Here is a 13,646-nt window from a genome sequence, read left to right on the forward strand (position 1 = left end):
GGGGAGGGAGGAAAGAGGCCCTGTGAGCAGGGAGCAGCCAGTTCCACAGAGCTGCTGGACGTGGGCGGTGGGGGAGAGCAAAGCTGGTCGGGGAGGGAGGTGCCGCCTTGCAAAGAACTGGGGGCTTTACCTCCAGGCAAAGTGGAGCCGTGGAGCTTTCAGGCAGGGTATTGACTTGATGAGATGTAAGTTTTTAAAGACTCCTTTGGCAGTTGTGTGGAGGCCTAGAAACTAGTGTGAGGCTGCAGGCAAAGAAAGCTGAGGATTTACATCAAGGCAAGAAGGCCAGAGGTAGAAACACTGGGAAGGTTGGAGAGTTGAGAATCAATAGTGTGGGAATCTATGAAGAAAGATACTTTGGTTTTTAGAGATTTATATAATCATGGGCTTCTCAGCATGTAAATGAAAGAATCCTAATGAGTCCTAAACACAGATTATAAGAATTTGGAGGAATTGTTTGCACTTGAATGTCTATGGAGGTCAATAGCTTTCTAGATTACAAAAATTCTAAATAAAATATAACTTGGATAAAACTTGATTTTAGCATAGTGATACATAGAAAAGCACAAATCTGACTTCAAAGGCTTTGGAAGAGAAATACACATCTATACAGAAAGCTTTGAGGCAAAAGGAGGATCCCGTAGTATAACACAGAGTGAGCCATCTAAAGTATCTTTAACCATCTCTCCTCTCAAAATCTGTTCTTGGCTTCTGGTCAAGAGGGCGGAATAGATGGTCCCCAGCGTCACTCTCTCCCACAAATAAACCAATTTACAACTATTAAAAAGCAACAACAGCCAAGCTGGGGCCGCTGGAGTTCAGGGTAAGAGGAGGAGAGACCTACGGAGTTCATAAAGGCAGGAGAAGCCATGATTAGAAAAAGAAAGGATCGCTTCCACCATTTCGAATCCCAGCCACTTCAAGGCTGGCCCTGGTGAGCACACGGAGCAAGAGCTGGCAAAAGATACAGCTGTGCCCTTTGGATGAAGTTGCTTGGAGGTGGCAGGGGAGAAGAGGGCCTTGGTGGCCCCCAGGCCAGCAAGACCACTAACAGGGTTCCATGGACCCACATAGAGGCAAGGGGCCACAGACAACTGAAGAAAGGATCCACTCAGAGGCTGGTGAGTCATTGCAAGGGATCAGTGCACATCCTGTCCCATGGGAAGTGTTTGGAGTGTGGGTGGTGGGGGAGATGGGCCACCGGGAGAACACTGGGGCACAGCATGGACAACTGATCTGCCCTCCAGTTACTGAAGGCCCACTCAGTGTAGACTGGTCAGGAATATAGAACTGCAGGGGGTGGAGTTTTCTGAAAAGACTCAGGCCCAGACCAGAGTTTCACACAACCCAGGTGTACCAGACCTCACAAGACCCAGAAGTGCTTACAAGGTCAACCATTAAAATCTGAGCTGCACAAAAGCCTTTCCCAGGGAATCAGCAGCAAAGCAGCAATTTAGCTTAACCACAGGGCTCAAGTGCTGGTCCCCACAGGAAGTTCATCCATTTTAGAAGTAAGCAAAGGACAGCAAATTAATTCCAGTGTAGAGTTTAAGTGGTGGGAACACTGAACAATCCAACATAGAACCGAAAGAAAAAATACCCACAGATCAGAGACAAAGTTTGATAGTAACTAGTAAAAGTCTAACACCACCAAGAACACCTATAAAACCTAGAAGGACCAGATGCCCACTGGGCCCACAAGCCAGGAGAGGGGGAGGGCTGTGGGCCTCAGTCATGCTCCCCCAACAGCTATACCCAGCCCAGTGATGACCACCGAGCTGCTGTAGGAAGTGCCCCAGGCTCCTAAGCTTGGATGGTGGAGGCCCAAGGGCCTCAGCCACGCGCCCCCCAACATCTGCACCAAGCCCAGTAATGACCACTAAGCTGCCGCCAGAAATGGCCCAGGCTCCTGAGCCAGGGTGGTAGAGACCCAACGGCTTCAGCCATGCCCTCCTAACATCTGCATCTAGCTCAGCAATTACCACTGAGCCGCCACTGGAAACACGCTGGAAGCATCCCCAAACCAGGTGGTGGGGTGCTGAGGGCTTCAGCCACACCTTCCTGACATCTGCATCCAGCCCAGCAGTGACTGAGCTGCTGCTGGAAGCCCCCTGGTCTCCCCTGCTGGAATGAGGGGGAGTGCCATGGACCTTGACCACACCCCCCTTTCCTCCCACACTTTCCCTCCCCTTCCCCTCTCCCCCTCCTCCAACTGCTTTGCAACATCTTAGAATGTAAAAAAATGGTAATAATAAAAATTTAAAAATCTGTTTTGCTAATATTAATATCAATATTATTATTAATAATAATATTGTAATGGGGATTACGTGCTTTGCTGTAGACTCTGGGATGGCATCCAAGACCTTTTTCAGTCTCTGCTCTGTGGCATTCTAGAGGAGGAAGGCAGACAGACAAATAGCTAGATCTTGTCAGTATGGTGACTTTAGATTAAGTAAGTGGGAAGATCTGTTTTTTTTGTTTGTTTTTTATAGTGTGATCTGAATGAAAAGAAGAATTTGGCTGCACAAAGATTTGAGAAAGGGCCTTCTAAGCAGAGGAAACAGCTTGTGCAAAGGGCCTGTGGTAGAAATGAGCCTGGTATGTTTCAGGAAAGGTCAATCAATGTAGCTGGGGTGTGAGGAGCAAGAGGTGGGTGTTGGGGAGTTCATCAGGAGCCAGATCATAAGGGCCTGTTGAAGATCTGTGGCTACTGTGGTCCCTGTAGACAGTGCAGCATTAGGGATCTATGTAAAAAAGCAAATTAGCTCCAGTCAGCAGACCCACATGGAAAGAGAAAGCACTGTTTGGTCCTACATCACGTACATCACAAGAGTGTCAAATGGGCATACACTCACACATTGGAGTTATAATAAAAATACCTAGGGTGTCGTATATTTCACTTTTTTATAATTGCTTTAACCAATATTTTCAATTATTACCCAACCAACAGCAGGCTCCAATTGCACTGGATTTTAGGACTTCTACTGCTCTTAAATATTTTGTTGCAAATCACAATATTCAATAATTTACATGTGCTTATCAAAAATGGCTGTGTTTTTTGAGCCAGTACCATGTAAATATCCTCATCATGCATACTATACATACACACATACACTTAAACGTAACTAAAAATTCTACCTCATCAATTTGGCATATAAAATTAATTCAGTAATAACCCAAGAAAGAAAGTACACCTAATTTTTAGATGTTCTGTTTAATCAGTTATAGAATTCAGTCGGATGCAGCATGTATTTATCAATCAACTACACAAATGTTTGGTTCTTTGATAGATGCCAGAAAATAGTATTTTACCTGGTCCATATGCTCAAGAAAGTCAATCTTGTTGGTGACATAGACCTCTATACTGGAAACAAGAATGGTGTAAAATAGGCTAAGTCAAGTGCTTCAGTCATTCAGAAGGGCCTTGTTCCGTCTCACCTTTGTGAGTTTGCCAGTGTTGGAATTGGCATTCTTTCTAGAATTCTGTGTCTATAAAAATCTTATCTTTCTTTCAAGTACTGCTACCGTGAATCCTTTTAAAGATATTCTCATCCCAAAGTAATCATTTGCTTTCAGTATCTTTAGACATATATTATCTGATACTTACAAAATATTGAATGTAATATATGTGTTAATAAAAGTATAATAATATAATGAATCCTTGCACTCAGCACTCAAACCAAGAACTGGAGCATCAGCAATAACTTGCATCTCCCAGAGACTCTTCCTTCTGTCTCCCTCCCTCCCCCCAGAGGTAACTACCATCCTAAACTTTATGTTTATTATGCTGTTGCCTTTTTTTTTTTAGGTTACATAATTTTTTTCCAAAAATTTTTTTTAGAAGTATAATCTCGTATACAAAAAAACCCCACACAGATTTTAAATGTATAGTTTGATGAGTTTTGAAAAATTTTTACACTTACAGAACAACCGGGTAATTCAAGCAATATGTTTCCATTACCCCAGAAAGCCCCTCCTCTTCTCTCCAATCAGTTCCCTCTCCCTTGCCAGAGGCAACTGGTGCTCTGTTTTCTCTCTCCGTAAATTAATTTTGCCAATTCTAGAATTCCATATAAATGGAATCATACAATAATTACTCTTTTGCGCCTATTTTTGTTGTTGTTCAGCGTAATGTTTTTGAGATTCATCCATGTTGCTGAGAGTAGCAGGATCTTTCTCTCTTGTGGAGTAGTATTTTATCGTATGAATATACTGTACTTTGTTTACTCATTTATCTGTTGGTGGATATGTAGGTTGTTTCCAGTTTGATGCTTTTAAGAATAATACTACAGTGAATATACTGTTTGGACATCGTTTTTTAAAAATATAGTTTTATTTCAAATGTGTGCTTGCTTATTGTTTCGTTTTGCTTATTTTTGAGCTCTATAACAATGGCATCATGTTGTATGTAATCTTCTGGGACTTTTTTCTTTTTTCCGCTTTGCGTTTTGTCTCCAGGTTTAATCTATGTTATTACACAAATCTGGTGTTTAATATAGCTCTTATAGGCAGCCATCATACTAAACTATCTTACTGTTTTAAATAATTTATGTTTATATTCTTTTGAGTTTGATATATAGAAAATCATATCATCTGCCGATAACAACTGTCTTGTTTCTCTCTTTTTTAATCTTTATGCTTTGAATTTATTTTTCTTGTTATTGTATTATCTAGAATGCTAGTAAATTTGGGGGGAAAGCAGTGATAGTGGCATTCTTGTTTTGCTTCTAATCTTAAAGGGAATACTTTGAACATCTTTATATTTATTCTGTTTGTGTGATTTTAATTGGGTTAAGGACTTTTTCTTCTAGTCTACTAAAGGTTTTTTCATTGAAATGAGCAGGAAATTTTATCAACGCTTTTTCTTTATCTACTGAGATTATCAAGTGGTTTTTCTCATTCCACTTGTCATTGTGATGAATGACTGCCCAGAGTCAACTAAACTTGAGGTTAAGGGCACAGTCCTCCAGTCTACCATGTCTGCCCAAGACCTCTGACACCAGGTCATGGGTGCCCAGGGCCACTCTCACTCAGACCATAAGTATGTATAATCAATTATGTTTCAATTAAAAAGATAAATTAAAAAAATTAACTTAAAAAACAAATTTTAAAGCAGAACAAGAGATTAGATTATATCATAATTCTAATTGTTGTGGAATTACTTAATGACTTGCATTTATGACATTAAATAAAACATTTAATAATTATATCTAATTTATAGTTAAATTCATTTAGGTTATCAATCTTTTGAGTAAAAGCCCTGTTTGGGAAGTCTTCTTGTCTTATAGGATGAATTAAAAGTAGAAAGATCAAAATTTCACAAAGAGAAAAAGTCTCCAAACTCATGTATAAATTGTCTTCTATCCAGAAGAGTAAAGAACATAAAAAGGGTAAAGAAATGAAGAAAGTGCTGGAGAAAAGTGAGAAACATGAAAGCTATTCTGCTCTTCCATCTTCAGTTGAAAGTGAGCATCCACTGAATGCTGTAGCTGTGCCTGCAGGAGTGACATAGGAGTTGATAGCCCTGAGAAATTGTTTTTTTTTTGTTTTTTTTTTTCATTTTTTATTAGCAGAAATTGGGGTTTTTTCCATAGTATAATGTTAAGCCTTTATTTATTTTTATTTTATTTTATCAATATACAATGTAGTTGATTTTTATGTCCCTTTACTGATTCCTCCCTCCCCCCTTTCTTTCCCCCCTCCCACCCATCAACATCATATCTGTTCACTTGTCTTAACAAATTCAAGGAATTGTGATTGTTATGTCTTCTGCCCCCCCCATTTATTTGTGTATTTATTTATTTTTTAGCTCCAACAAATAAGTGAGAACATGTGGTATTTCTCTTTCTCTGCCTGACTTGTTTCACTTAATATAATTTTTTCTAAATCCATCCATGTTGCTGTGAATGGTAGTATTTCATTCTTTTTTATAGCACTGTAGTATTCCATTGTGTAGATATACCACATTTTCTGTATCCACACACCTAATGATGGACATTCGGGCTGGTTCCAACTCTTGGCTACTTTAAATAGTGCTACATTAAACACTGGAGTATAGGTATCCCTTCGACATGATGATTTCCATTCCTAGGGTATATTCCCAGTAGTGGAATAGCTGGGTCATATGGTAGATCTATCTGTAATTGTTTGAGGAATCTCCAAACCATTTTCCATAAAGGCTACCCCATTTTGCAGCCCCACCAACAGTGTAGGAGGGTTCCTTTTTCTCCACAACCTCTCTAGCACTTATCATTCTCAGTCTTTTGGATATTAGCCATCCTAACTGGAGTGAGGTAGTATTTCAGTGTGGTTTTGATTTGCTTTTCCTGAATGCTGAGTGATGTTGAGCATTTTTTCATGTGTCTGTTGGCCATTCGTTGATCTTCCTTTGTGAAATGCCTATTCAGCTCCTTTGCCTATTTTTTAATTGGGTTACTTGGTTTTTTTGCTGTAAAGTTGTTTGAGTTCCTTGTATATTTTGTATATTAACCCTTTGTCAGATGTATATTTTGCAAATATTTTTTCCCACTCTGTTGGTTGTGTTTTGACTCTGTTAATTGTTTCTTTTGCTGTGCAGAAGCTTTTTAGTTTGACATAATCCCATTTGTTTATTTTTCCTTTGGTTGCCTGTGCTTTTGGGGTCATATTCATGAAGTCTGTACCCAATCCTACTTCCTGGAGTGTTTCTTCTATGTTTTCTTTAAGGAGTTTTATTGTTTCAGGGTGTATATTTAATTCTTTAATCCATTTTTAGTTGATTTTGGTATATGGTGAGAGGTATGGGTCTAGTTTCATTCTCCTGCATACGAATATCCAGTTTTCCCAGCACCATTTGCTGAAGAGGCAGTCTCTTCCCCAGCCTGTAGACTTGGTGCCTTTGTCAAAGATCAGATGGCCATAGGTGTGTGGGTTGATTTCTGGGTTCTCTATTCTGTTCCATTGATCTGTGTGTGTTGGTTTTTTGAAAAGGTAAATAAAATTGACAAACCATTAGGAAGACTAACTAAAAAAAGAAGAGAGAAGACCCAAATAACAAAAATTAGAAATGAAAAAGGTGATATTACAACTGATACCTCAGAAGTACAAGAAATCATTCTAGACTACTATAAACAACTACATGCCAACAAATTTGAAAATCTGGAGGAAATTGATAAATTTCTGGACACACACAAACTACCAAAACTGAGCCAAGAAGATGTAGAAAATCTGAACAGACCAATAACAATAAAAGAGATTGAAGCTATTATCAGAAGGCTCCCAACAAAGAAATGCCCAGGACCAGATGGGTTCACTGCAGAATTCTACCAAACTTTCAAAGAGGAACTGATACCAATTCTCTACAAGCTATTCCAAAAGATTGAAACAGAGGCCATTCTCCCAAATTCATTCTATGAAGCAGACATCACCCTGATACCAAAACCAGACAAAGATGCAACAAAAAAAGCAAACTATAGGCCAATATCCTTGATGAATATAGATGCAGAAATCCTCAATAAAATACTATCTAACAGAATACAGCAACACATACAGAAAATTATACACCACAATCAAGTGGGGTTCATCCCAGGAATGCAAGGTTGGTTCAACATATGCAAATCAATAAATGTGATACACCACATCAGTAAAATTAAAGACAAAGACCATATGATCATCTCTATAGATGCTGAGAAAGCATTTGACAAAACTCAACATTTGTTCATGATAAAGACTCTCTACAAGTTAGGTATAGATGGAAAATATCTCAACACAATTAAAGCCATATATGATAAGCCACTGCCAATATCATCCTGAATGGGGAAAAGCTGAAAGCTTTTCCTTTAAGAACAGGAACTAGACAAGGATGCCCACTCTCACTACTCCTATTCAACATAGTGTTGGAAGTACTAGCCAGAGCAATCAGAGAAGAGAAGGAAATAAAGGGCATCCAGATTGGAAAAGATGAAGTCAAACTGTCCCTGTTTGCAGATGACACGATCCTATATGTCGAACAGCCTAAAACCTCCACAAAAAAACTGTTGGAATTGATAAATGATTTCAGCACAGTAGCAGGATGCAAAATCAACACACAAAAATCAGTAGCATTTCTTTTCTCCAACAGTGAACATGCAGAACGAGAAATCAAGAAAGCCTGCCCATTTACAATAGCCACCAAAAAAAAAAAATACTTAGGAGTTGAGTTAACCAAGGAGGTGAAAAATCTCTATAATGAGAACTACAAACCACTGCTGAGAGAAATTAGAGAGGATACAAGAAGATGGAAAGATATCCCATGCTCTTGGATTGGAAGAATTAACATAGTGAAAATGTCCATACTACCCAAAGTGATATACAAATTCAATGCAATCCCCATCAAAATTCCAAAGACATTTTTCTCAGAAATGGAAAAAACTATCCAGACATTTATATGGAATAATAAAAGACCACGCATAGCCAAAGCAATGCTGAGCAAAAAAAATAAAGCTGGAGGCATAACACTACCTGACTTTAAGCTATACTACAAAGCTATAATAACCAAAACAGTATGGTACTGGCATAAAAACAGACACACTGACCAATGGAAAAGAATAGAGAATCCAGAAATCAACCCACACACTTACTGCCATCTGATCTTTGACAAAGGCACCAAACCTATTCACTGGGGAAGGGACTGCCTCTTCAGCAAATGGTGCTGGGATAACTGGATATCCATATGCAGGAGAATGAAACTAGATCCATACCTCTCACCGTATACTAAAATCAACTCAAAATGGATTAAGGATTTAAATATACACGCTGAAACAATAAAACTTCTTAAAGAAAACATAGGAGAAACACTTCAGGAAATAGGACTGGGCACAGACTTCATGAATACAACCCCAAAAGCACGGGCAACCAAAGGAAAAATAAACAAATGGGATTATATCAAACTAAAAAGCTTCTGCACAGCAAAAGAAACAATTAACAGAGTTAAAAGACAACCAACAGAGTGGGAGAAAATATTTGCAAAATATACATCTGACAAAGGATTAATATCCAGAATATATAAGGAACTCAAACAACTTTAGAAGAAGAAAACAAGCAACCCAATTAAAAAATGGGCAAAAGAGCTAAGTAGGCATTTCTCTAAGGAAGATATACAAATGGCCAACAGACATATGAAAAAATGCTCAACATCACTCAGCATCCGGGAAATGCAAGTCAAAACCACACTGAGATACCATCTAACCCCAGTTAGGATGGCTAAAATCCAAAAGACTCTGAACGATAAATGCTGGCGAGGTTGGGGAGAAAAAGGAACTCTCATACATTGTTGGTGGGACTGCAAAATGGTGCAGCCTCTATGGAAAATGGTATGGAGGTTCCTCAAACAATTGCAGATAGATCTGCCATATGATCCAGCTATCCCATTGCTGGGAATATACCCAGAGGAATGGAAATCATCAAGTCGAAGGTATACCTGTTCCCCAATGTTCATTGCAGCACTCTTTACAATAGCCAAGAGTTGGAACCAGCCCAAATGTCCATCATCAGATGAGTGGATACGGAAAATGTGGTACATCTACACAATGGAATACTACTCAGCTATAAAAACGAATGAAATACTGCCATTTGCAACAACATGGATGGACCTTGAGAGAATTATATTAAGTGAAACGAGTCAGGCACAGAAAGAGAAAGACCACATGTTCTCACTTATTGGTGGGAGCTAAAAATTAATATATAAATTCACACATACACACACACACACAAAAAAAAAACCGGGGGGGGGGGGAGAAGATATAACAACCACAACTACTTGAAGTTGATACGACAAGCAAACAGAAAGGACATTGTTGGGGGGGAGGGGGGTAGGGAGAAGGGAGGAAGGTTTTGGTGATGGGGAGCAATAATCAGCCACAATGTATAGCGACAAAATAAAGCTTAAAAAAAAAAAAAAAAAAGAACAGGAACTAGACAAGGATGCCCACTCTCACCACTCCTATTCAGCATAGTGTTGGAAGTACTAGCCAGAGCAATCAGAGAAGAGAAGGAAATAAAGGGCATCCAGACTGGAAAAGATGAAGTCAAACTGTCCCTGTTTGCAGATGACATGATCCTATATATCGAACAGCCTAAAGCCTCTACAAAAAAACTCTTAGAGTTGATAAATGATTTCAGCCAAGTTGCAGGATACAAAATCAACACACAAAAATCAGTAACATTTCTATTCTCCAACAGTGAACATGCAGAAAAAGAAATCAGGAACACTAGCCCATTTATAATAGCCACCAAAAAATGAAATACTTAGGAATAAAGTTAACCAAGGTTGTGAAAAATCTCTGTAATGAGAACTACAAACCACTGTTGAGAGAAATTAAAGAGGACACAGGAAGATGGAAAGATATCCCATGCTCTTGGATTGGAAGAATTAACATTGTGAAAATGTCCATACTACCCAAAGTGATCTACAAATTTAATGCAGTCCCCATCAAAATGCCAATGACAATTTTCTCTGAAATGGAAAAAACTATCCTAATGTTTATATGGAATAACAAAAAACCACAAATAGCCAAAGCAATTCTGAGCAAAAAAAATAAAGCGGAAGCATAACACTATCTGACTTTAAACTATACTACAAAGCCGTAATAACCAAAATAAGTCTTTAAAATATGACTACCAAATTTTTTAAATTCTAGGGCTTGAATATTTAAAATAAAATTTCAAGTGGTGTATTATATCTCAGAAGTTTAAAAATATTTATCTTATTAAGTGGCTTTAATAGTTGGACATTTAACATTTGGCCAAAGTGTGCATTCATTGAAATTCCAGTTGCTAAAGTTCTGTAATACAGGAATAAAATTTAAAGTTATCTTAAAAATTATAAAATTCAGTAGAGAATTACAAGATGGTAGTGATAGAAGAAAAAATAATCATTCACATATGGGGTTGGTAAGAACTAAACTAGATCCAAGTTCAGAAGGTAAAGAGCGTGGGATCAGGGATAACCACAAGCCCAGTAACAGCTGGTATAAAAAGCAAAACCCAGAAAACCCAGAACTAGCATGTCTTGAGAGGGTAAACCCTCTGTGTTTCACATCAGTTGAACATTCATGAAATGTTATACCGGTAGGGGTTGGCAAAGATGTACAGACACTAGACAGAGTGTAGAACTCATCATAAACAGGGGTTTTGTTTTTTTTTTTAGTGAATAGTTTAATGAACCAGAATCATTTCATCAATAAAACAGTTGGCTAAGTGGTATCTTGATTACTTTTTCAAGAATGCGAAGGGTTTTTAATTGAAGAATGCAAAAATGCCTCCTTCTTGTCTATGGCGGCCTGAAAAAAGACTTATAAATAAAATCACACTTCTTAGGGAAAATTTGAATCCTCCATAAATCAACCAATCCAAAGATAGTGAGTTTATATTATTTGCCCGGCACTGTGTTAGGGTTAGGGACAAATGGCAGGTCAACATTGACCCTATGTTAGGGTTAGGGACAAATGGGCAGGTTAACATTGACCCTGCTGGTGAGACAAAGGGGACGCCTTTGCAGACCTCAGCACCCCGTGGGCCTTGGCTTCAGTCCTCTGAGATAGTCTCAGGCATACCAGAATACCCGAGGCCTGAAAAATCATATTGGCTACTAAATGTATTGAACAATCTGTCTCTCCTGGCGAGATGGTGGGGTGGGGAGGGGCTGGAGTGACTCTGGGCATCCTTCTTGCCAGGATCTCACCACCTTGGATGTTATCAAGTTGGTTCCACTCTTAGACAAAGTTATCAGCAGACAAGCCATAATTAATGTAGGTACAATTGGTCATGCTCATGGACAATCCAAGTTGTAAAAGCTATTTCTGGAGTTCACACCGTCAGGGTCAAAAATAAACTGGAAAGAAATCTTACAATCGAGCTTGGCTAGGCTAATGCCAAGATTTATAAACATGATGACTCAAGTTGTCCTTGGCCAGAATGCTATAGATCCTGTGGAAGTAGTACACCGATACGTTTCCTACAGACAGTCCAGGGACCAAAGGGAACTTCAAACTAGTCAGACGTGTTTCCTTTGTTGACTGTCCCGGCGTGTATTTGCGGCTACTGTGCGGAATGATGTGGTGGTGACGGATGGAGACCTTCTGTGGACAGCTGGTAATGGATCTTGTCCTCAACCTCAGACTTCTGAACACTTGGCTGCCAGACACATTATGAACTGAAACATATTTGGGTTCTACAAAATAAAATTGCTTTGGTAAAAGAAGGTCAGGCTAAAGAACAGTATGAATAGATTCTTGCATCTGTACAAGGTGTAGTAGCAGAAGGAAATCCCATCATTCCAATTTCTGCTCGTGGAAATACAGTATTGAGGTTATCTGTGAGTATGTAGTAAAAAAAATTCCAAGATGTCCAAGAGACGTTTCTCAGAACTCTGGTTTATTGTTATTAGGTCCTTTGATGTCAACAAACCTGCCCTTGAGGCTGACGACCTTAAAAGGGGTGTAGCCAGGGGCGGTATTTTAAAAGGGTATTAAAGGTGGGCCAGGAGATGGAAGTCACTCCTGGTATTGTTCCAAAGATAGTGAAGGAAAACTAATGTATGAGCCAGTCTTCCAAAATCTTATCACTTTTTGCAGAACATAACGATATTCAGTATGATACTCCGGAGGGCCTCATTGGAGTTGGAACAAAAATTGACCCAACATTGTACTTAGCTGACAGAAGGGTCGGGCAGGTACTTGGAGTAGTTGGAGCTTTACCTGAGATCGTTGCAGAATTGGAAATTTTCTGTTTTCTGCTTCGGTTCCAGTTATACATGCAGAAAGAGACAAAAGGCAGAAGGAGCAAAAGCCATCTAAAAATGAAGTGTTCATGTTGAACAGGACTTCTGTCTCCAGGAAGAATTGGTGCAGTCAAGGCTGATTTGGGTGAAATAGTTCTCACTAATCCCGTGTGCACAGAAGTAGGAGAAAGTGCCGTCTTTAGCTGAAAAGTTGAGGAACACTGGCATTTAATTGGCTGGAGTCAGATAAGAAAAGGAGCGACCATCAAGCTAACAGTAGATGATAACTGAAGAATCGCAGCTAAATACCACATGTGGATGAGGTCACAATTTCTCTTAGCAACTGATGGGTATATTTTCAAAGCAATACTGGGGAATAAATTTTACAGCTCATTACCTTAGTAGAAGCTATCAGGATAGTCTCATTTTTTTTGACAAAATTTAACCCCTGCTACCTAAATAGTAAGGTCTACAGTAAATGTCAAACTTGGTCTATTGATGGACTTAATCTACATTTTAGCAGAATTCGATCATTGCTAAACAATTTCAGATTTGTACATCAGTGCACGTTTGAAGTGGAACTGTCTGTTAAAACCAGCAACCCCACCACTGAGTCTGTTTGAAATAAAGTTTTTCTTCTTACTAAAAAAAAAAAACTGGAAAAATAAAATTAGTGTTCAAATATTTATAAAAGTAACATGTCCACATTGTTAGTTTATAATTTGTAATTCCTAAAATTCTCATCAGCTGTCTATAGGTGACATGTATTCCCTCTTGCAGAAATTCCCAAGTTGGCATGATTGCAGATGAGGTGTAGCCAATCATGAGTGAGTTATCTGTAGCCTAATGATTTCTAAAGCAAAATTGTAAAAGTTGTTTTATATATTTCCACGGAAAGAAATACACTTCA

General features: G+C 38.8%; 1 pseudogene; it reads left to right on the top strand.

The window, feature by feature from the left end:
* The window catches only part of LOC134384053 (eukaryotic translation initiation factor 2 subunit 3-like), a 71,665-nt pseudogene extending 58,638 nt beyond the window's left edge, over positions 1–13,027 (top strand).
* Positions 13,028–13,646: the final 619 nt, after the last annotated feature.

Source organism: Cynocephalus volans, chromosome 8 (genome assembly GCF_027409185.1).
Source record: "Cynocephalus volans isolate mCynVol1 chromosome 8, mCynVol1.pri, whole genome shotgun sequence".
Lineage (NCBI taxonomy): Eukaryota > Metazoa > Chordata > Mammalia > Dermoptera > Cynocephalidae > Cynocephalus > Cynocephalus volans.